The sequence below is a fragment of the Salmo trutta genome, chromosome 17 (genome assembly GCF_901001165.1).
Source record: "Salmo trutta chromosome 17, fSalTru1.1, whole genome shotgun sequence".
NCBI classification, from domain to species: Eukaryota; Metazoa; Chordata; class Actinopteri; order Salmoniformes; family Salmonidae; genus Salmo; species Salmo trutta.
In genome coordinates, this window is record NC_042973.1 from 48,485,951 (window position 1) to 48,512,160 (window position 26,210).

At 41.8% G+C, this 26,210-nt stretch overlaps 1 pseudogene; it reads right to left on the bottom strand.

Annotated features, from left to right (window-relative positions):
- Positions 1 to 8,851: 8,851 nt before the first annotated feature.
- Positions 8,852 to 26,210, bottom strand: part of LOC115151374 (protein O-mannosyl-transferase TMTC3-like) — a 54,474-nt pseudogene continuing 37,115 nt past the window's right edge.

Sequence of the window (26,210 nt, forward strand, 5' to 3'; positions counted from 1 at the left end):
TATGGAATCATGTAGTAACCAGAAAAGTGTTAAACCTCTTACATCTACACGTTCCGCTAGCGGAACGTCTACTCCAATATCCAATGATGGGCGGGGCGCGAAATACAAACTCCTCTAAAATCCGAAAACTTCCACTTTTCAAACATATGACTATTTTACAGCTATTTAAAGACAAGACTCTCCTTTATCTAACCACACTGTCCGATTTCAAAAAGGCTTTACAGCGAAAGCAAAACATTAGATTATGTCAGCAGAGTACCCAGCCAGAAATAATCAGACACCCATTTTGGGTCACATAAACCCAAACCACAGCTAAATGCAGCACTAACCTTTTATGATCTTCATCAGATGACACACCTAGGACATTATGTTATACAATACATGCATGTCTGTTCAATCAAGTTCATATTTATATCAAAAACCAGCTTTTTACATTAGCATGTGACGTTCAGAACTAGCATTCCCACCGAACACTTCCGGTGATTTTACTAAATTACTCACGATAAACGTTCACAAAAAGCATAACAATTATTTTAAGAATTATAGATACAGAACTCCTCTATGCACTCGATATGTCCGATTTTAAAATAGCTTTTCGGATGAAGCACATTTTGCAATAATCTAAGTACATAGCCCAGCCATCACGGGCTAGCTATTTAGACACTCACCCAGTTTAGCCTTCACCAAAATCACATTTCCTATAAGAAAAATGTTCTTACCTTTCCTGTTCTTCGTCAGAATGCAGTCCCAGGACTTCTACTTCAATAACAAATGTAGGTTTGGTCCCAAATAATCCATCGTTATGTTCCATCAAGACGTTTTGTTCGTGAGTTCTAGACACTATCCCAACGCTAAATCTCGGCCACGAGCATGGCGCAGAATGTGACAAAAAATTTCTAAATATTCCATTACTGTACTTCGAAGCATGTCAACCGCTGTTTAAAACCAATTTTTATGCAATTTATCTCGTAGAAAAGCGATAATATTCCGACCGGGAATCTGCCTGTCTGTATACTGAGGGAAAAACCGAAAGCCGGGGGCGGGGCGGGTCGCGAGCGTAAGGCTTAGTCCACTGAGTGACCACTTAGCTTTTGCTCTCCTTTGTTTCAGCCAGGGCTTTGAATTACGTCATTCCTGTTTTTCGCGGGCTCTGAGACTCCATTGGAGACGTGGGAAGTGTCACGTAACAGCAGAGATCCTTAGTTTTTGGAAGAGATGTCAAAGAAAGCAAATAAATGGTCATACAGGGTACTTCCTGAACAGAACCATCTCAGGTTTTTGCCTGCCATAGGAGTTCTGTTATACTCACAGACACCATTCAAACAGTTTTAGAAACTTTGGAGTGTTTTCTCTCCAAAGGTAATAATTATATGCATATTCTAGTTTCTGGGCAGGACTAATAATCAGATTAAATCGGGTACATTTTTTATCCAGCCGTGAAAATACTGCCCCCTAGCCATAAGAGGTTAAACAAATCAAAATGTATATTATATATTCTTAAAAGTAGCCACCTTTTGCCTTGATGACAGCTTTGCACACTCTTGGCATTCTCTCAACCAGCCTCACCTGAAATGCTTTTCCAACAGTCTTGAAGGAGTTCCCACATATGCTGAGCACTTGTTGCCTGCTTTTCCTTCACTCTGCAGTCCAACTGTCACATCCTGACCAGCAAAGGGAGCAATTTGATTAGTTTTGGTCAGGATGTGGCAGGGTTTTTGTGTGTGTGTGAATGGTTGTGTTGGTGATTAGGACTCCTAATTGAAGGCAGGTGTGTTGAGTTGCCTTTGATTGGGAGTCCTATATAGGAGTGTGTGTTTTTCTTTGGGGTTGTGGGTAATTGTTTCTGTTCAGTGTGATATGCTGTCAGTACTGTTTAGCTGTCGGTATTTTCTTGTTTTTGTAGTGTTCCAGTGATCGTTTTTGAATTAAAATTATGAACACTAACTCTGCTGCACCTTGGTCCACTTCTCTCCATGGCGACAGCTGTGACACCAACTCATCCCAAACCACCTCAATTGGGTTGAGGTCGGGTGATTGTGGAGGCCCGGACTATTTGCATTGTGTGCCCCCCCAACCCCTCTTTTTACACTGCTGCTACTCTCCGTTTATCACATATGCATAGTCACTTTAACTATACATTCATGTACATACTAGCTCAATTGGGCCGACCAACCAGTGCTCCTGCACATTGGCTAACCAAGCTATCTGCATTGTGTCCCGCCACCCACCACGCGCCAACCCCTCTTTTACGCTACTGCAACTCTCTGTTCATCATATGTGCATAGTCATTTTAACCATATCTACATGTACATACTACCTCAATCAGCCTGACTAACCGGTGTCTGTATGTAGCCTCGCTACTTTTATAGCCTAGCTACTGTATATAGCCTGTCTTTTTACTGTTGTATTATTTCTTTACTTACCTATTGTTCACCTAATACCTTTTTTGCACTATTGGTTAGAGCCTGTAAGTAAGCATTTCACTGTAAGGTCTACACCTGTTGTATTCGGCGCACGTGACAAATAAACTTTGATTTTGAGGTCATCTGATGCAGCACTACATCACTCTGCTTCTTGGTCAAATAGCCCTAACACAGCCTGGAGGTGTGGTTGGGGTCATTGTCCTGTTGAAAAACAAATGATAGTCCCACTAAGCGCAAACCAGATGGAATGGCGTATCGCTGGTTAAGTGTGCCTTGAATTCTAAATAAATCACTGACAGTGTCACCAGCAAAGCATCCCCACACAGCACACCTCTTCCTCAATGCTTTACGGTGGGAAATACACATGCAGAGATCATCTGTTCACCTACTCTGTGTCTCACAAAGATACAGTGGTTGGAACCAAAAATCTCCAATTTGTACTCATCAGACCAAAGGACAGATTTCCACCGGTCTAATGTCCATTGCTCATGTTTCTTGGCCCAAGCAAGTCTCTTATTATTATTGGTGTCCTTAGAAGTGGTTTCTTTGCAGCAATTTGACCATGAAGGCCTGATTCACACAGTCTCCTCTGAACAGTTGATGTTGAGATGTGTCTGTTACTTGAACTGAGGCTGGTAACTTGGTCTTCCTTTTCTGTGGTGGTCCTCATGAGAGCCAGTTTCATCAAAGCGCTTGATGGTTTTTGCGACTGAATTTGAAGAAACTTTCAAAGTTCTTGACATTTTCCGCATTGACTGACCTTCATATCTTTAAGTAATGATGGATTGTCATTACTCTTTGCTTATTTGAGCTGTTCTCGCCAATAATATGGACTTGGTCTTTTACCAAATAGGGCTATCTTCTGTATACCACCCCTACCTTGTCACAACACAATTGATTGGCTCAAATGCATTAAGATGGAAACAAATTCCACAAATTAACTTTAACAAGGCACACCTGTTAATTGAAATGAATTCCAGGTGACTACAACGTTTTGGTTACTACATGATACCATGTGTTATTTCATAGTTTTAATGTCTTCTACAATGTAGAACCCTTGAATGAGTAGGTGTGTCCAAACTTTTGACTGGTTCTGTGTATATACACACACAGTGAGCTCCAAAAGTATTGGGACAGTGAAATTTTTTGTTGTTTTGACTTTGTGTCATTTTAAATCCAAAGTACTGGAGTACAATGACTGTGTTTAAAGTGCAGACTGTTACCTATTTATTTTATTTTGCAATATTTATTATTCGTTAATAATGATGTGTGAGAAAGTTGCAGACGCATAAATATCATACCCCCGAAAAATGCTAACCGCCCCTTTTATTGTAATGGTGAGAGGTTACCATGTCTGGTGGGGTATGATATTTGTGAGTCTAACTTTTTCATTATCCGTAATCATGGCAGCATCCACATTAATGTAGAAGTGTTTAGAAACATGTTCTATTTTTATTTACAACAAAAGCTACTCCAAAATAACCCTATTTACTATTCAATTCTATCAGGCAGAAAATAATCTGAAACACAACCATGTATTCAGTTACAAGTAATCTGACTACAAAAAAAAAACGTATCAGTTACATTACCAGCAAGGTTAGATACTTTTGAAAAACTAGATGAATACTTACTGGATTACTTTTAAATTAAGAAAGGGTGTTTGCGGAAAAAAAACATTGACACCTACATTTTCTCAATGACATTCAAAAAAGGCACACAAGTCCGAGACCACTATGATGACACACCAAATGCATTTGATGGATCCTTTTTTGTCTTCTTCTTATGCTCTTAAGGGGAAAGTAATCAAAAAGTAACTGAAAGTAATCAGATTAAGCTAAAAGTTACGTAATCGATTACAATTTGACAGGTAACTAGTAACTAATGGATTACATTTAGAAAGTAACCTACCCAACCCTGCCAAGAATGCATCTTATGGAGTGAGTAGGGGTGACTAGACTCAAGAGAAAGTGGGTTTGAAACTGAGCCAAACAGTAAGGATCAAGAGTACAACAATGTGCTGTGTTACCTCACTGCTGCCATCCTAATCAAGTCGGAGCCTGCGCATGTAATCAAGTTTTATCTAACCTTCCTTAATATCTTACAAAATATTGATTTAATTTGATCTTTAATCCTAGTAATCTTTTTGTGTACTTTCCCCTTAAAGAATATCAGTTTATACCAAAACTTCTGTTAATAATTAGGTAGCATTGTGTGGTTGTTGTTAGATGACAGATGTAGCAAGTCTGAATTCACTGTATCAGATTGCTATCACTTTTTCATAGTCAGTTTTTCCCCTTATGAAAGCAGTGCTTAGATCAGAGGGCAAAGTTGAGCTGATACCATATCACTTATACCTATTCAATTCTTTCAGATCTACATTAAGTACCTAGGGGCTTGTGCTAGGAGTGAGGGCTAGGAGTAGTTTCTGGACCAGGCCTGTGTAATGCATGGGCGACTTCAGAGAGACTTGCTAGGGGCTGAAGCTCCCTCAAGAATGTTTAGCACACCCAAGAAATAATGATGCATGCTAGATGCATGCTTAATACAACATAGATTGCAACCACCCCTACTCAACGACCAAGCCACCACTTAGCTAGCCCAATGAAAATTCCCTGGTGTTACCACTGGTGTAATGTAGCCATCAAAATAAACACCTACCATTTATAGGACCTCTGACCATACAGTTGAAGTCAGAAGTTGACATAGACTCAGGTTGGAGTCATTAGAACTAGTTTTTCAACCACTCCACACATTTCTTGTTAACAAACTATAGTTTTTGCAAGTCGGTTAGGACATCTACTTTGTGCATGACACAAGTCATTTTCCAACAATTGTTTACAGACAGATTATATCACTCTATCACAATTCCAGTGGGTAAGAAGATTACATACACTGAGTTGACTGTGCCTTTAAACATCATGGAAAATTACAGAAAATTATGTCATGGCTTTAGAAGTTTCTGATAGGCTAATTGACATAATTTGAGTCAATTGGAGGTGTACCTGTGGATGTATTTCAAGGCCTACCTTCAAACACAGTGCCTCTTTGCTTGACATAATGGGAAAATCAAAAGAAATCAGACAAGACCTCAGAAAAAACATTGTAGACGTCCACAAGTCTGGTTCATCCTTGGGAGCAATTTCCAAATGCCTGAAGGTACCACGTTCATCTGTACAAATAGTAGAACACAAGTATAAACACAATAGGACCACGCAGCCGTCATACCGCTCAAGAAGGAGACGCGTTCTGTCTCCTAGAGATGAACGTACTTTGGTGTGAAAAGTGCAAATCAATCCCAGAACAAAGGCAAAGGACCTTGTTTCCTCCAGCATCTTCACAGGTACAAAAGTATCTATATCCACAGTTAAACGAGTCCAATATCGACATATCCTGAAAGGCCGCTTGGCAAGGAAGAAGCCACTGCTCCAAAACCGCCATAAAAAAGCCAAACACCGGTTTGCAACTGCACATGGGGACAAAGATCGTACTTTTTGGAGAAGTGTCCTCTGATCTGATTAAACAAAAATAGAACTGTTTGGCCATAATGACCATCATTATATTTGGAGGAAAAAGGGGGACGCTTGCAAGCCGAAGAACACCCTCCCAACCGTGAAGCACGGGGGTGGCAGCATCATGTTGTGGGGGTGCTTTGCTGCAGGAGGGACTGGTGCATTTCACAAAATAGATGGCATCATGAGGTGGGAAAATGATGTGTATATATTGAAGCAACATCTCAAGACATCCGTCAGGAAGTTAAAGCTTGGTCACAAATGGGTCTTCCAAATGAACAATAACCCCAAGCATACTTCCAAAGTTGTGGCAAAATGGCTTAATTTTAATAAGGACAACGAACTCAAGGTGTTGGAGTGGCCATCACCAAGCCCTGACTTCAATCCCATAGAAAATGTGTGGGCAGAACTGAAAAAGTGTGTGCGAGCAAGGTGGCCTACAAACCTGACCGTTACACCAGCTCTGTCAGGAGGAATGAGCCACAATTCACCTAACTTATTCACCTAAAAACTGTTTTTTGGTCACCATACAAAAGCGATTAAAATCAAATAATTTATCAATTACTTTGCAGTTGAACATATTTGCCTATGACAAAAGTGATAGATATGGTCTTGAATAGAATTGAAATATTCAGTGGTTATTTTATTGCCTGATTGATGTGCTCTCTGCAAATCTAATATCATTACAGGCGAGACGGTTCTTTCAAGGCTTTTCAATATTCTTGATTGATTACAATTGTAAGACTTTCAGAGCACTCGTCTTGCATGATAAAAGATAGCTATGCTAAACAACGTACCATATATTTTAAGTGGCAAACAATGACAGTACTGAGAGCTCACAGTGCAAGTAATAAATAAACAAATAAATAAGCATCTGTACATGCACAATATGTAGTGTTTTAGGAGCTCAATGATAAAGTAATGCTTGATCATGTTGAGACTGCTAGGATAGTCATGTTTCATATGAGGCCTCAGGCCAACCATCATATCACACTGACAATGTTTTTTAATTTAATATCAGCAGATTTTCCATTAGCGTAATCATGACTGACAGTGAGTGCGAACAGATGGACACACCAACTTTCAGTGAGTGCAAAGAGGAAAAGGGAACAGACTGACACTGCACAGTAGTGGTCTACAACTAATCACCAGGATACAAAACAATCATGGAACACTGAGGGGTTAAATAAGGGGTTAAAGAGAGGCAAAACAATGACAGGCGAGTTTTTGTTTCACTTAGCTAATCATAGGTTTCTGACAAGTCACATTATCTCTTTCGTCATGCATCATCAAACAAAAACAGTTCCATTCCAGATAACTCAAACTCAACGACAACATTAGTGTTTTAAGAGAATGACAGTTGAAAAAAAGAGAGAGAGAGAGAAGGAAGACAGACAGAAAAACGCCGACAGAGAGATAGAGAGAAAGAAAGAAAAAGAGAACAAGGTCAATGAGCTGAGCTGCAGTGGGAGAAATAAAAATAAAAAAGAGGAACTCTTCTGCCAAATAACTGTGCTGTGAAATCCTCCCTCAAGAGAGAGGAAGCATCTTGTGTAAATGATAAAAAAAACACATGGCACAGCCTGAGGGAGAACATGGGAGGGAGAGGGGTGAGGAGCATGTGTCACAATCCTCACGCCAAAACTGCCTGGTATTGTTGCAATCAAAGATGTTATGATACGTGAAGAGTGAAGACTAACAGCAGAAAAAAATATATCTGTCTGGTGGTGGGTCAGGTTGTATGTGCGTGCGTGTGTGTGTGTGGGGGGGGGGGGGTTGGACAGACATGAACTGAATATGAGACAAACAGCTCCATGGAAGCACTATGAGACAAGGGCTGTGCTATGAGGAGAGTAACACTGACGACGTGGCAAACAGGAAGTAAAGGGTGAGATCAATAAGTGAAAATAGTCAATGGGGTGAAATGTAGTGTAATTTGCTGGTGCAGCAACTGTAGTAATGGGTTATTTGGAGATGCATACAACATACAGAGATCCTGTCTGCCTGAAGTGGGCCTTGTAGTGTCCATTACATCATTTCCTTTCATTGTTCGTGATACAATCATTCCTTTTTTAAAAACAATACCTGGCTACGCACAGAGTGAGTCACACACACAAAATCCAGTGATCAACAACTTATCTAGTAAACATATCAAAATCAAAACAAACCAGCATAAATTAGGATATGATAAAATGACATTCAGAAGAAGCAACACAAAGGGTTATGCATCTGTAGTGGAGATTAAATAGACTATGACTAATCGCGTTGTGCTTTTCCTCTCTCGTGCTGTTCAGAGAACAAACAAACCACAATTTCCCTTTTTTAATTATCGCAATGGTGTTAAAATTATGGGACACAGTAGGTAGGGTAGCCCCTAAACATGATAAAAAAATCGAAAAGGAGTTAAGCCATGCATGATGAAGTGGGGAGGGGTTTTATTTCTTAAAACCAACCGAGTTTGTGGCAGTGTCCGAAATGCCACCCTATTGACTATGCACTACTATGGGCTTCTAACCTATGGGTCCTGGTCAAAAGTAGTGCACTATATACACTGAGTGTACAAAACATTATTATTTTTATTTTACCTTTATTTAACTAGGCAAGTCAGTTAAGAACAAATTCTTATTTTCAATGACGGCCTAGGAACAGTGGGTTAACTGCCTTGTTCAGGGGCAGAACAACAGATTTTTAGCTTGCCAGCTCGGGGATTCAATCTTGCAACCTTTCGGTTACTAGTCCCAACACTCTAACCACTAGGCTACCCGCCGCCCGATTAAGGACAACTTCCTAATATTGAGATCCACCCCTCCTTTAGTCCTTTCGGTGGTGGACCATTCTTAATACACACGGGAAACTGTTGAGCATGAAAAACCCAGCAGCGTTGCAATTCTTGACATAAACCGGTGTGCCTGGCACCTACTACCATAATATGAAGTCAATCTCCTCCAGTTTCTTCAAGGCGGTTGCCCGTTTCTTCGCTATATCTTTAATCTCTTTTGTGGATTTGCTCTTAGTCCTCAGCTGTTTGTCAGCCTGGCTGCCGTTCAGATGCTCTGATTGGCTGTCGCCGCCACCTCGAAAGCTTTCTGCCGAGGAGGATTTCCGTGCATTCTTCTTATTCCCGGCACCCTCCCCAACCCTATCGCTGTCGGTGGCTCCACTCCCTTCCTCCTCCTTACCCAGCTTATTTTCCTCCGCTTTGGCTAGCGTAGCAGCGCCCTCTGCTGAAGCTGGGCTCAGCGGCTGCCCCGCTGCAGACATGGCCGCCATCTTGCCGCGCACGATGCCCAGGTGGCGGCGTACGTACTCCACGTTGGGTGCCATGGCAAGCGTTTCCTCCAGGCAGCGCTTCGCTCTCGGCAGGTCTTGCTCCTCGAAGTAGACCACACACAGGTTGTGTTTCCCTTGCATGTTGGTGGGGTCCATACGGAGGATCCTCTAGAAGCAGATCTTGGCACCCTCGATGTCCTTCTTGTGGTTCATCAGGATATCCCCCATGAGAATCAAACCTTTAACATGCTCTGGGTGGTGGTGCAGTAGCTCGTCTAATACAGGCTGGGCATCCACCTCCTGTCGAGACTGCGAGTAGAGCAGGGCCAGGTTGAAGAGGGCGCTGCGGAAGCCCTTCTGTAGACGGATGGCCTCCCTCATCTAGCGCTCGGTTGCAGCATTCTCGTTGGCGTCCATGGCAAGCATCCCCAGGTTGAAGTAGCCGTTGGCATCATCTGGCTCCTCCTGGATGTAGGTCAGGAAATGACGGTTGGCCTCCTGAAAGAACCTGGGCTCACCTGGAAAACACACACAGACAGAGAAAAATGCACACACACATATTGGTTAGGGCATAACAACAACAAGTCATTGTTTATTTAGTTGGAGGTAGGTGTGATTTGTTAAAAAAACATGTTCTCATGGCACAATCACTATACTGGTTAGTGGGTAAAGGTGGGGCACGCACACTCAGCAAGTCACAGGGGCAGATTGTATAGCAGGAATTGTATGATAAGATAGGAATGGCATTCAATAAAATCTACACACAATTTATACTGCCCAATGTTTCACCATGACGTTTTATTACATCTATCGGTGCTTGCATCTAAAGAGTGTGCATAGAGTTTTCAATTTTTTTCTGAACTTATTGTATGTGCCCTGTGCCTGTAAACTATGCTGGGTGTACGTGCAGCCGCGCACTGCCTCTGACCGACAACCCCGTAGGGTGCCAGCAAGAGTCCCTGGGCACTAAGTCAAAAACCCACACCTACAATTGAATCAACAGTTGGGCCTCTGTGAACAGAACGAGCGTAATACCAAAAGAGAGAAAGAACACAAAGAATACAGGGAGTCAGAACAAAAACATTGGTGGTGACAGCATTATTAGAACACCGATATTAACAATAACAACTAGAGCCTAAATTAATCTGTCATTTTACAGCTGCAGCGAACCGTGAGTGATCCGGGCAGAGCCAGGGGAGTGCTGACACACACACATACACCACGCCACACACACACACCTAGTGGGTAGGGTGAAGGTGCATTTATAATAATTGTAATAATATTTTTTGGGTCCAATTCCCAAATCTGAAATCTTTGTCGACCCAACCTGCTATCATGGTACATTTGCTTGCACCATGGGGGACCATTAATCACACTGGTATAACTTGTGAGTCTGCAAATGTGAGGAAAACGTTGATGTGTCGCGTGCTGGGACTTTTGTTTAAATTCAACTTCAGGGTTAGGGAGCACTGCTCAGGCTCTTACAAAGAGGATAAGTTACGCTGAAAACGAGCGTGGGTAAAGTGAGTGGCCCAGGAGGAGGGGAAGGGGGTGCAGGAAAAGTCAGCACCAGGAAGAGGAGGAGGAGAGGGAGGGGGAGGGAGGGAGGGAGGAGGCACCAAGGCAGCACCAGGACTGTGAACTTGGCCTTGAACTCACATGGCTGTCTGGGTAAACAATCTAGTCAACAGAGCTACAGATGGCACACGTTCCAATGAAACCAAGTCTCTTCAGTAGAATAATTAAAGACGTTAGGTTTGTTAAAATAGAGCCCTAGTACTCTAACGCAATGGTAAAGCTTACGCTATAGGTTCGGGGGTGTCAGGAATATTTTTGCTATTTTCACAGCCATTATTATGAGCAAAATAGCTGCCGGTGGCATGAAAGGCTTGGGTTTAAATGAATAAATAAGTTGTAGGTGTGACGAAGGCTTGGGCACTCACTGGTCCAACAAGGCGTTCCATAGCTTAATACTGCATGCGTTTGTCTCAAGTTCTGTAGGTTATTGACAGTCTTTGCGTTGTCATCAACTCCAATTCGGCTGGGGGCACGAAATATTCTCCACCTAGTCCATTGTGGAATAATACTACAGTTTATTAAATAACATAGGCTACTGCGTGATAGCAACAGTAAAAAATAAAAAAATAAATCAGTTATTGCTCAATATGTTTGGAGTCAACATTGTTGTAATTGGCTTCAACGAGTATAGGCCTTTACACATTGCACTTCTCCTCAAATAAAAAATACAAGGCTCCTGTAAACTGTATTGTATGTGTGAGGCATGTTCTCAATAAGCTAGATATAGCCTAGGCCTACCTTTGATATGGCGTTATAGACTGAATAGCCTACGTTTGGAGGACTGTGTCTTTGGTAACAAGACAAGAGGCGCTCTTTGGAAATAGGGATGGATACAAGCCTAATGGAGTATGCACTGCAGGTAGACCTATGTGAATTGTGAATAATGCAAAAGCATGTCGGCAAAAGCCTCACGAGTAGACCATTTAGAAACCTTTTATGCATAGGCTACTTGGCTGATGCATGCCCAGGATAAGAAAGACACCAGATACATTGTTGTGGAACCAAGGGTAGCCTATTAAGGACTTTGTTTTTTTAATCAAACAAAAAAGGAACAGAATTTAAATGTTTCTAAATAGGAGTGTCACTGGATTATCTCATCTCTCATTCTATGATGGGCATATAGCCGACATGGAGTTTTGACCAACGCGCTGGCTTGATGCCGGCCAAAAATAGACCCCCTAATCTCTTATCTGTTAATGTTTATTAATGACAAGATGAGTGATTCATTGTTGATTGATAATCTACATTTCAAATGGGACAAAAGGTTAACTCAGCAAAACAACTGCTACGTGCTCTGGTTGAGCCTGAGTTGAATTCAGTAGGAGCGAAACGGAAGCAAACGGGCCGATACAGGAAGTGTCCTAACAAATGCTTATTTTCGTTTTCCATTGCAAAACGTTTTGCTACGATGTGCACTAATGAATACAACCCTGGGTTGCTCAGCCTCAGTCAAATACCGGATTCCTTTATGAGCAGGGCAGAGTTGAAGAGGGACAGTTTGTGGTGCGGGTTGAGCTCCAGGGCGTAGATGAAGTTCTTCAGGGCCCCTGAAGGCTCCTTTATCTCGATGTTGACGATGGCCAGGTTGTACCAGAGGTCAGCGTTGGTTCTGTCCAGCTCCAGGGCCCGCAGGTAGGCATCCCGGGCCTCGGATGGCTTGTTTGTTCATCTTCAGCAGCAGCTCCCCTCTGGGTTTGTACAGAAAGAAAAGTGAAATCAAGCCAAATCTAAAGCTCACCTTCACAACTGGCTATGAAAAAATGATCATAACTCTCATCTTATCTACATCAATTCTCTATTGTTGTTTGTTAAAGGTCCAATGCGGCCATTTTGATCTAAATATCAAATAATTTCTGGGGAACAATTGTGATTGTTTTCAAAAAGAAACAAAAATAGCCTCATAGAAAAGAGCAATTTCTCATGCAAGAATTTAGCTAGGACTGTGGGAGTGTCTGAGTGGGGAGGGGGGAAATCGAAAACTAGCTGTTATTGGCAGAGAGGTTTAGAACTCTTTCTTATTGGTCTAACTAATTTCTTAAACTAAAATGGCATCATCATAATTTTCAGAATATCACAGTAGTATTACAACCTCAGTGTGGAAATATATATAAAACACAGGGAAATCATGTTTTTGACCCCACTGGGCCTTTAATGATAATCTGTTTCTCGCTTCCTTTCTCCTTTACGTACATGCTATGATGTAGAGCAGACTGTATAGTAAATCATTTAAATTTTATTTAACATTTATTTAACTAGGCAAGTCAGTCAAGAACAAATTCTTATTTACAATGACGGCCTACACCGGCCAAACCCGGACGATGCTGGGCCAATTGTGCGCCGCCCTAAGGGACTCCCAATCACGGCCAGTTGTCAAACAGACTGGATTCAAACCAGGGTGTCTGTAGTGATAGCACTGAGATGCAGTGTCTTAGACCGCTGCGACACTCGGGAGCCCAAGCAGTCTGCTTGGTCAGCTGTGTTAGAGCAGAGTCAATAACTGGCTTTTGATGAACACACTGGCACTGTGATATAGTAGACTGTACAGTTGACAGGTAGTCTGACCAGACAAGTAGTCTGACCAGCCAACTGTGTTACAGAGCCAATTAATGGCTTTGATGAAGGATGTAAACAAAATACCTTATGTTGGTGTAGAATTAGGGCTGTTGCGGTGACCATATATATTACCATGACTGCAGTCAAATTCCATGTGAGTCGTCACAGTAATCTCCTTTTATGCACTCTGGACATGTATTGGTAGTACCTAACTTGCTAACAACGTCAGGTCGCTACTGCCCTGACACTCAATGCTCTATTGTCCCTCTAATCACTCTGACATCAACGCAAATGCAATCGAAACTTACATCAAACACGTATCATTAAAACAGTATTATGCCTTTAAAACTCAGCGTTAGGCAAAAATGTTTGACCACAATGTGATGATCAATACGAAGAAAGAAGTTCAACCAGGTTGAAACTGAGTGGAAAACTTGGTCATTGTGGATGTTGTTTCAAAGCCAAACAAGAAAATGGACAGAGTTTTCTAAGGTGATGATTTATTCAAAGCATTTAAGACGTTGCATGTAGAACAACCCTATGCATATTAGAGCGTATGTATACGTATAGGCCTATATATGAGCCCAAGCCCCCCAAAACCTGAATTCAAATCATGATTGTTCCATTATACAATACATAGCCTAATAGCCTACCGCACGGAAGGCTATTACGCACGGCATTAAAAAAAAGAAAAGATTTAAGTAATCGCCTTTGAGTGTGGACTGTTATGTATTGTTACTTTCTATCCACGAGTCTGGGAGAGAACGTATAGGCATAGGCAATACAGGGAGGCTTACAGAGTTTGCCTACAATTATAGTGAATTTGTACTTGATTTGGAATAGCCTAGAATTAGGGCATTTAAAAAAAATAACATAATTAATAAGCTTTATAATAACATTACATTACATTTAGCTACATAATATCGCACCACTGTGCGTTTCCATCTCCTCCTCTCTCTCCTTCATCCCTTTCTCAAGCGCGCAGAGATAGGGGCTGTCAACAGTTTAATTAAATAGGTTTTGTCGTGAAAACATGATACTATCGATGTTCCCGAAAAGATTTCACTTGGTTTCCCAAATTAAGCACTGGGTAGCTGCAGGAACAGGGTTGAAGAGCCCATAGCATACAGAGTTTGGGCGGAAAATCACCTGTCGCGCAGCGAGTGGCAGCATACTCCTCTAACAGTGGTTGATGCGTGAAGTGGAAGTATTCTTATAAGCCCAGACATTTCTATATGCAAACGCTATAAAACCGGAGTAGCCTAGCCGGCATGATTTAAACTGTGGGAAAGCGGTCTCCATTCACTATTTGAGTGCATAGGGATGATTCCCCTGCTCCTTTTCCTACCCATTTGATCATTTTTTTGGACATATTAGTAAAGATTAAATTGGGAATAGTCTGATGGTTGAAAATATGATCACTTGATTAGAGAACTGTGTGTGTCGCCTGAGGCAAGTAACAGAACGCAAGCTTTTGTTTGGCTACTTTTCAAATAGTCAATAGCCTATAGTCGCATCATGCAGCCCATAAATGTTTTGATTTTGAAGACATTCTAGGGTTTGTATCATTCACAACTAAATTTGCCAAATAACTCTAAATCTAGCGTATAGGACGTGTTTCAAATTATCACTTTTACACTCAACATAGCCACTTCATATTCACACTCGCTCCGGAATGGGAAAAATATCCTTTCCATTTTAGTTCAATAATATAATTCTTTACAATAAAATCATATAATATAATATAAAATAATGGCATGGGACTCATAAGCATATCTTGTCTGATAAATGATGTAGCCTTAAGTCTATGGCTCCTATTCGGTTCTTCTGAAATACATTTTCTTCATATCATAATGTTTGTTCGGACCTGCCTAAAATAAATTGATTTATTGTGATGGTGTATATTAAATGGATTTATTTATTATTAAGGTACGCATCAGCGGCTTGTAAGTGTGGAGGCCTGGAGATACTAACCATGTTTATGTTCATCAATGGTCAATTACCATGAGACCGGCAGTCAATTGCATAACAATAACTGGCTGACAAAATGTCATGACCTCCGAAGTCCAACATAGAATCTAGAATGACTGCTTATGTAATTGATTAATTTAAGTCTAATTAGTTATTTACAACCTACGTAAGCAGTCAATTGACCCTTCGCTAAGCTGAATTAATGTAATTGACTGCTTACGTATGTTGTAAATTCATTCATTCAGCTTCTGATGAAGGAGTGCCTACTGACGTATATGGTATCCATTCAAATATCAGTATGCTCAAGGTTGTTAGTAAACAGTTATGATGTAGATTGTACATCACCCTGATGGAGGTAGTAAATACACTAAATAGACTTCTGATGAAGGATGTTAAGAGAAAGTCAACAGCCTTGTTCAACATCATTATTCTGATATTTGGTGTAAACTAACCACCTTGCCTGCTGATGTAGGCTTGCTTGAAGTCAGGCCTCATGCTGATGGCCTGTCTGTAGAGTTGGTCAGCCTCCTCCAGGCGTGAGTCATTGGTACGAATCAGGTTCGCCAGGTTAATGTACACGTTCAGGTGGTTGGGCCACTCGGGTGGCGTACTTCTTCCCTGGAAGGGCAACATAATAAACTAGTCCTTATCTCTAATTTGTTGACGATTGATCAGTAACTGATCCATGACTCTTATTCCACATGAAAGATATTAGATCACACTATATTATATGCTTGCAGTTGTTTTGGTTTGTTATTAACTTCGTTCTGACAGGTTAGGGGTACTGGACACTAGTTTGCTATTCCAGGTGAACTATAACTACCGGAGAACGTAGAGCAGGAGTTCTCAAAATGGGGTCCGCAGACCTCTGGGTCTGTGGCCAGACCTAAAATGTATTTATTTTTTTACATTGCATTTTTTTAACGAACATTACTAACAGATTAAACACATTTTGGCTGAGGGATCCATGGAATACATTTAAAGGGTGTTAAATAATACAATGTAATAAATAAATATATGTAATTCATTCATTAAAGTGATCATTCAGAATTTTGGCAATGAGGTCATTTATCTTCCTTCATGCTGGACACGTACATACAAATGGTATTGACGTGTTCATCTGACTCTGGGGAAATAGATAAAGGGCCTCATTGCCAAAATCCCGAAGTATCCCTTTAAAAGGAGCTATATGTCATATTTTTGCATTGTAATTTCAGACAATGTCCTTAATATATCTGCAGTAATAGTGTAATGACGTTTCACAATATGTTATCCCACCCAAAGAATATTGGGCACACACAAAAATGCACTTGAATGGTGCGGCCTTCTTATATTGTCAACAAAAGGCATCTCTTGTGGTCAAATTGACTGGGGCCAGCAAGGGGCAAGCGTCAAACATATATAAATTGCCCCAGTCAATTTGACAACAGAAGATGTTCCTTCCCAGTGCCCAATACTTGGTTTGTCCGGCCATGCACTGCCAGTCACAGTAAAACTCATTGTATGCTACTTCTAACTCACTCAAGTTGTGGGGTCCTTGATTAACTTGCCATCACAAAAGGGGGTCCCCGGGCCCCAAAAGGTTTGAGAACCCATGACGTAGAGAATGTAGTGAGCTTATGGTACGTTCTTAACTCTGTAACACTCACCCCCTTTAAACTCACTACACAGAGATCCAAGCCGTCAAGCTGAGCACAACTGCGCATCCGGGTCATGGCACCACTGTTACCTGGGTCAGTGTGCTGCTAACAGCTTAGCTGTCCCGACTGCGCGATCCTGTGCTCGAACCAGTGATCCTCTGCTTCGCAATGCATATGACCTCCCTCCTTGATAACATTCTAACTTGTTGAGCCAAATGGTACTAATTGGATGGCTCCATCCTTGACTTTTCAAGCTAGCTGTGGAGTGAGCTTACGGTACGTTCTTAACTGTTACACAAACATTAATTTGAGAGATAGCATTGCAGGAAATGCAAACTTGTAGTGTATTCAAGGCTTAAAAAGGTTTATAAAGTTTGTAATTTCCACTTTAAAATGTCAGACTTGATTTGCCCTAACGAAAAATGTCCATTAATTATAATCCACATAATTATTCACATTTCCTGTTGCTGCAGAATTATTTTCCTGCTGTAGCAAACTGGCTCAAATTAAGATCCTACATCTGTACTGACGTTTCGGCATGGCCTTAAAATTACAAAGCAATCAACAGAAGAGACAACAAGTCACTTTCTTGGAGGCCTAATAATGACTGAGCAGGAAAACTAGCATATCAATATAATTTCAAAGCCACCGACAGCCTCTGATGTGGGCAATATGCTTCTGCCATGGCCAACATGAGAGTGGGATTTTTTCACAGTGGGATTTTCTTGGAAGAAAAAGCTCAAATTTGTACATATAATCCCACAGTCATACATTTCTATACTAGCCACACATACAGCCAGAGGGAGAGAAGATCTGTTTCTTTTATGTTTTCTAAACCGATTTATCGAATCAGAGTTTACGCAGTTTTTCAAATAAATTATGAGAACATGAGACTGAGGCAGGGACTTCCTCCATCGACAGCCTCACAGAACCGTATAAAACACGTACTAAAGCACCATGTAGTCCGTTTCATGTCATGGGGTTGTCAGTCGTTGGATTCCTGGACATAAGCGGAAATCTGGATATAGAGAGTTAACTCGTTTGGAAAACCAATGAATAAAAGAGGCATGATCAAAATAAGTGTAGTGTATCAAAGCGATTATCATTGGGCCCCACGCGGAAATCCTGTTCAGTCCTTTCAGCATCGGTCGTCGATACATGATGGCCATAGCCGCTTGCATGCTTCAGCTGAAAAAACTCTTTAAAGCTCAGACAAGGCCTCGCCTGTTCCATTTCGTGATGATAAAATTGAAGAAATCAGCCCCGCTGCTTATTCACAAAATCGTCATTTGTTTCAAAGCTGACCCCTCGCATGGGAAGTACAGTCAGGCCCTTCAAATTATTATTATCAACTAGGCCATAGTCCAGAAGTTGTTTTTCTTGGAAGTTTGGGGTGGATGAATTGAGGGAACTGTCACTCATGAATGACGAAGAAACACCACATCAACGCTTATCTACAATAATGACCAAAGGGCTTTCACATGCCAGTCATGTTTGTAGGGATTTCAAATGCTATTTCATTATGTTTTTAACAAGGAGATTGGATCCCAGAACTCGGTTTGTATTTTATGAACAATAGAATAATGAGAACTGGGCAGTTACAGAGAGAGACCGACAGTAGAGATGTAGAGTCTGCAGCGCAACCACCAGGCCAGGCTGAGGCACTACCATTTCCTTGATTCCTGAGATAAACCAACTTTGAGGGATTGGGGTAGGAAATCAGGCTGGCCTCCCATTGGCTTCTAAAAACATAACCTCATCAGAACTGAGGCGACGCAGCTGTATTTCTAAGCATTAGACAGCTGAGCATCACCTCAGACTATTAAACTGACTATTAAATGATCAATTAATGCCAAATGTTTTTACAAAGACAAGTCTTCAGGAGACCTTTAACATTTAAACGATGATCAATGATCTGTCAAGCGTGAAGAAGTGCCCCTTTAGTTGACGTAATTACTGAGAGATTATGGCAATTGAAGCGGCACTTAACTTTGTAGAATATTGGCCTGTTGGAAACTACAACTCCCTACTTACATTGCACAGTTTGGGCATGATCTGATTTATCGCTGGAGAAACTGTGCATCGAGCCCACAAAAAAATAACATTTAAATTCATGCCAAAGAATGGCGCTGGAATGTATAACGTCCATTTTACGGGCTCCTGGCCCATTCTGCTATTTTGTGTTTTTTTTTCCATTCACTAATCTTAACTTTTTTTGTACATAATGTTTCCACCATCGTTTCCTACCAAAAGAGCTTCTGGACATCAGAACAGCGATCACTAACCTTAATTACAAATGTTCTGATAAAGCGGATGCTAAGCTACAGGAATGTTTCGCTAGCACAGACTGGGATATGTTCTGGGATTCATCAGATGGCATTGAGGAGTTCACCACATCAGTCACTGGCTTCATTAATAAGTGCAGACAACGACAACGCCCCCACAGAGAAGGTCGAGAGTTTCAAGTTCCTTGGTGTCCGCATCACTAAGGAGCTATCACGGTCCAAACACACCAACACAGTCATGAAGAGGGCAGGACAATGCCTTTTCCCCGTCATTTACATTTTAGTCATTTAGCAGACGCTCTTATCCAGAGCGACTTACAGTAGTGAATGCATACATTTCATTTCATACAATTTTTTCTTTTTCGTACTGGCCCCCCGTGGGAATCGAACCCACAACCCTGGCGTTGCAAACACCATGCTGGCATTGCAAACACCATGCTGGCATTGCAAACACCATGCTCTACCAACTGAGCCACAGGGAGGCTGAAATGATTCGGTATGGGCCCTCAGATCCTCAAAATGCCACTGAGAGCATCTTGACTGTCTGCATCACAGCTTGATTTGGCAAGTACTTGGCATCCGACCGCAAGCCCCTACAGATGGTCCTCCGGACGGCATACTACATCACTGGGGCCAAGCTCCCTACCATCCAGGACCTCTATACCAGGCGATGTCAGAGGAAGGCCCTAAAAATTGTCAAAGACTTCAGTGCCCCAAGTCAGTCTGCTCTCTCTGCTACCACACGACAAGTGGCCCATTTTAATCTCATGCGATTTTATATTAATTTTCAATGTTTCTAATTTCAATAGCTCCTTGGTCATGTGACCTACTGACCTCAACCAAGGTTCAGAATGTCCCTTCTATATGGCACACCCTCCCGTTTGTCCCCCCTCATCTCAGGTGACTTTACATACATTCTCTACAATTTTACATTTCAATTGCTCCTTGGTCATGTGAACCACTGACCTCACACAAGGTTCAGAATGTACTCAGTGGGCCTACACATTGCACACTCTTTAGTTTGTCCATTCTCACCTCACATGTTTTTAGATACATTTTGTAAACTTTCTCATTTCAATAGCTCCTTGATTATTTTTTGTTATTTACTGCTGCTCTTTAATTATTTATTATCTCTTACTTTTGTAGGGATTTTCTTAAAACTGCATTGTTGGTTAAGGGCTTGTAAATAAGCATTTCACTGTAAGGTCTAAATACAACTTGATTTGATGTGACCTACTGACCTCAAACAAGGTTCAGAATGTCCACTGACTACCCTTCTATATTGCACACCTTAGTTTGTCCATTTTTCATCTCAGAAGTTTTTACATTAATTGCCTGCTCTGCTCCCCTGAAGGACAGTGTCACTCACACACCTATTCACTTGGACATTCCCCCTGGGGCCTTCCTGACCTCCAGGCAGGCCCCCATTGACCTGGTGACCTCTGAACTCCAGGCCTCTAGGCCTACACTCCCTCCCTGCCCCTGAGTGTGTATAACTTACTCCCTGGAACTACACTATTCTTCCCACTCGCTGCTGTTACCTCCCAGCTACTGAGTCCTCTCGTTGTCATGTCCCTCAAAGGATGATGAAGGTGAAACATTGTGAAAAACAAACAACTGATGTTTTCCCTCTTAAATACACCTGGGTGCTGAGGCGTTGTTGGCCTTGTGACATACAGTACCTGTGGCATGAGGGATTTGGCAACCAGGTTGGCTTCCTCAGCCTCCTTGGACTTGTTCAGGTTTTTATAGGTTCTTCCCACATTCATATGGGCAGTCATCTGCAGGGACATGCCACATGAGAATGCACATGGGTAAGCACATGGGTTTAGCTATGACAACTTGCCAGGGATATCAAGACTGAATGGGGTTAGGCATTAGTGGTACTGTACATGCCCATGCAGTCAGGTCAGGTTGCGGTTTGGCTGAACAGTATATGAACTGGGCTAATCTGAAGGAGTTTAGAGGAACATTGTATGTGTGCCAATTGCCACCCTATTTCCAATATAGGGCACTACTTTTGGGACGCACCATTTCAATAGGACCACACAATACATAGCTCTACAGCGGTGTAGTGATTGAGAAACAAATCTACACAGTTAAGTATCACAACATCATTCTTAGACATTATTTTGATATTTGACTCCATATATATATACATATACACACAGTTGAAGTCGGAAGTTTACATACACCTTAGCCAAATACATTTAAACTCAGTTTTTCACAATTCCTGACATGTATTCCTAGTAAAACCTCCCTGTCTTAGGTAAGTTAGGATCACCAATTTATTTTAAGAATGTGAAATGTCAGAATAATAGTTGAGAGAATTATTTATTTATATTTTTTTAGGGTTAGGGTTATTAGGGTTAGGGTTATTTTATTTTTTACTTTTATTTCTTTCATCACATTCCCAGTGGGTCAGAAGCTTACATACACTCAATTAGTATTTGGTAGCATTGCCTTTAAAATGTTTAACTTGCGTCAAACGTTTCGAGTAGCTTTCCACAAGCTTGGATATAGACTGTGGATGTAGATACTTTGTACCCGTTTACTCCAGCATCTTCACAAGGTCCTTTGCTATTGTTCTGGGATCAATTTGCACAGAACGCGTCTCCTTTCTGAGCGGTATGACGGCTGTGTGGTCCCATGGTGTTTATACTTGTGTACTACTGTTTGTACAGATGAATGTGGTACCTTCAGGTGTTTGGAAATTGCACCCAAGGAGGAACCAGACTTGTGGAGGTCTACAGTTTTTTATCTGAGATCTTGGCTGATTTCTTTTGATTTTCCAATGATGTCAAGCAAAGAGGCACTGAGTTTGAAGATAGGCCTTGAAATACATTGTCACAGGCGTCGATGAAAGGTGACAAAAATGCAGCGGGTATAGTGCTCATCTTTCTTCTTTATTTAGAAAGAACACTCAAAACAAAATAAACAGACGACAAAACAGTTCCATAAGGCACACAGACTATACAGAAAACAACCACCCACAAACCCAAAGGAAAAAACAGGCTGCCTAAGTATGGCTTCCAATCAGAGACAACGAAAAACACCTGCCTCTGATTGGAAACCATACTCGGCCAAACAAGCTGGTTGAGAGAATGCCAAGTGTGTGCAAAGCTGTCATCAAGGCAAAGGGTGGCTGAAGAATATCTAATATATATTTTGATTTGTTAAACACTTGTTTGGTTACTACATGATTCTATATGTGTAATTTCATAGTTTGATGTCTTCACTACTGTTCTACAATGTAGAAGAAATAGATGTACTATTGTAAAGTGGTGTTTTGCAAGCACAGACCGTAATATGTTCAGGAATTCCTCCGATGGCATTGAGGAGTACACCACAGTAGTCATTGGCTTCATCAATAAGTGCATCAATGACGTCATCCCCACAGTGACCATACGTACATACCCCAACCAGAAGCAATGGATTACAGGCAACATCCGCATTGAGCTAAAGGCTAGAGCAGCCGCTTTCAAGGAGCGGGACTCTAACCCGGACGCTTATAAAAAAATCCTGCTATGCCCTCCGACGAACCATCAAACAGGCAAAGCATCAATACTGGACTAAGATCGAATCATACTACACCGGCTGACGCTCGTCGGATGTCAAAGGGCTTGCAAACCATTACAGAGGGAAACACAGCCGAGAGCTGCCCAGTGACACGAGCCTACCAGACGAGCTAAACTACTTCTATGCTCGCTTTGAGGAAAATAACACTGAAACATGCATGAGAGCACCAGCTGTTCCGGACGACTGTGTGATCATGCACTCCGCAGCCGATGTAAGACCTTTAAACAGGTCAACATTCACAAGGCCGCAGGGCCAGACGGATTACCAGGATGTGTACTGTGAGCATGCGCTGACCAACTGGCAAGTGTCTACACTGACATTTTCAACCTCTCCCTGTCCGACTCTGTAATACCAACATGTTTAAAGCAGACCACCATAGTCCCTGTGCCCAAGAACACTAAGGTAACCTGCCTAATTGACTACCGACCCGTAGCACTCACGTCTGTAGCCATGGAGTGTTTGAAAGGCTGGTCATGGCTCACATCAACACCATTATCCCAGAAACTCTAGACCCACTGCAATTTGCATACCGCTTTAACAGAACCACAGATGATGCAATCTCTATTGCACTCCACACTGCCCTTTCCCACCTTGACAAAAGGAACACCTATGTGAGAATGCTATTCATTGGCTACAGCTCAGCGTTCAACACCATAGTGCCCTCAAAGCTCATCAATAAGCTAAGGACCCTGGAACTAAACATCTCCCTCTGCAATTGGATCCTGGACTTCCTGACAGGCTGCCCCCAGGTGGTACGGGTAGGTAACATCCGGCATGCTGATCCTCAATGTAGGGGCCCCTCAGGGGTGCGTGCTTAGTCCCGTCCTGTACTCCCTGTTCAGTCATGAAGGTGTAGTGGAGCAGGTTGAGAGCTTCATGTTCCTTGGTGTCCACATCACCAACAAACGAACACACCAAGACAGTCGCCCCTCTTGGGCACGACAAAACCTATTCTACAGCTGCACCATCGAGAGCATCCTTACTGGTTGCATCATTGCCTGGTATGGCAACTGCTCGGCCTTCGACCGCAAGGCACTGCAGAGGGTAGTGCGTACGGCCCAGTACATCACCGGGGCCAAGCTTCCTGCCATCCAGGACCTTTATACCAGTGTCAGAGGAAGGCCCTAAAAATTGTCAAAGACTCCAGCCACACTAGTCATACACTGTTCTCTCTGCTACCGCACGACAAGAGGTACCAGAGTGCCAAGTCTAGGTCCAAGAGGCTTCTAAACAGCTTCTACCCCCAAGCCATAAGACTGCTGAACATCTAATCAAATGGCTACCCAGACTATTTGCATTGCCCCCTCCCCCCCCCCATCTTTTACACTGATGCTACTCTCTGTTGTTATTATCTACAGTATGCATCGTCACATTAATAACTCAACCTACATGTACATATTACCTCAACTAACCGGTGCCCCCGCACATTGACTCTGTACCAGTACCCCACTGTGTATAGTCTCGCTGTTGTTATTTTACTGCTGCTCTTAAATTAATTGTTACTTTTATTTCTTATTCTTACTCATACGTTTAACTGCATTGTTGATTAGGGGCTTGTAAGTAAGTATTTCACTGTAAGGTCTACACCTGTTGTATTCGGCGCATGTGACTAATACAATTTGATTTGATTCATGCTTGAAAACCCACAAACGTTGCTGAGTTAAAGCAGTTCTGCATGGAAGAGTGGGCCAAAATTTCTCCACAGTGACGTGAGAGACTTATCAACAACTACAGTAAGTGTTTGGTTGGAGTCATTGCTGCTAAATGTGACACAACCAGCTGAGTGTAAGGTGGCAATTACTTTTTTCACAAAGGGGCATTGGGTGTTGCATAACTTTGTTTATTAAATAAGTATGTAATTGATGTGTTATTTGTTCACTCAGGTTCCCTTAATCTAATATTAGGTTTTGGTTGAAAATCTGGTAACATTCAGTAGAAAACAATATGCAAAAGTAGAAAAATTAGAAAGGGTACAAAAACGCAATCAAGGCATCTTTATTTTTTTTTATTTTTTTTATTGGTTGAAAATGTATTTCATTTTTCTTTCACTTTGAAAAGGTGGAGTATGTTGTGTAGATCAGTAGGGGAAAAATCTAATTTAATCCAATTTCAAGGCAAGTAAATGTGAAGACTGCGCAAGGGGTGTGTATACTTTCACTAGTGACTGTACATGTTTCCTGCTCCATGACATGACCTGTATGCACAAGCCATGTTGGTAGAGGACAGGCATATCTGGAGGGTTACATAGTACTATACTTTAGATTAGCCTACCAGTATATTCATTTGCTTCCCCTGCCTGCAGTCACAAAATTTCTATGAGGACAGGCAGAAATGTTAAGTTCTACAAGTCAACCATGTCACACGCTAACTTGTATGAGTCAGCTCCGTTACCCTGTATGTCCTATACATAGTCACACGTGTTGAGTTCTATGAAAGGCGTTGTTACTAAATGCTGAGTTCTGAGAGTCAGCCCAGTCACACATGTTAACTTGCATGACACACATGTTAACTTGCATGACAGTTAATCCCCACTTTAAATTAGACTATGACATTCAGCCCTAATTTGAGTTCTATAAATTGGTTGAGATAAGGTCAATCACACATGTTAAGTGTGAACCTTTCCCTGTGAACATTTAAGCATTGTGTTTTTGTTGTGTAGATACACCAACAGCTCTCTCCACACTCCAACTGACCGGAGGAGCCTGGAACATCTTTACTCAGCCAGCAATAATATCTGGGAGACATGGATTTATTTGAATGGCTTTACTGAACAATAATTCTTGGGTCCGTCCCAAGAGCCCTGGACTATATCAAAAGTAGTGCACGATATAGGGAATAGGGTGCCATATGGGACACAGCCCTCATTTCCATGGTCAATGCAACTTCTGTCTGTAGCAGTATAATCGATTAGTAAAGTTTTGCGTGATTCAATTGAAAACAGACAGTTTGAGAAGGAGCTCAGCCAATAGGGCCTGTTTCACACAATATCAAATTTCAAATCAAATCAAATGTATTTATATAGCCCTTCTTACATCAGCTGATATCTCAAAGTGCTGTACAGAAACCCAGCCTAAAACCCCAAACAGCAAGAAATGCAGGTGTAGAAGCACGGTGGCTAGGAAAAACTCCCTAGAAAGGCCAAAACCTAGGGAGAAACCTAGAGAGGAACCAGGCTATGAGGGGTGGCCAGTCCTCTTCTGGCTGTGCCGGGTGGAGATCATAACAGAACATGGCCAAGATGTTCATAAATGACCAGCATGGTCAAATAATAATAATCACAGTAGTTGTCGAGGGTGCAACAAGTCAGCACCTCAAGAGTAAATGTCAGTTGGCTTTTCATAGCCGATCATTGAGAGTATCTCTACCACTCCTGCTGTCTCTAGAGAGTTGAAAACAGCAGGT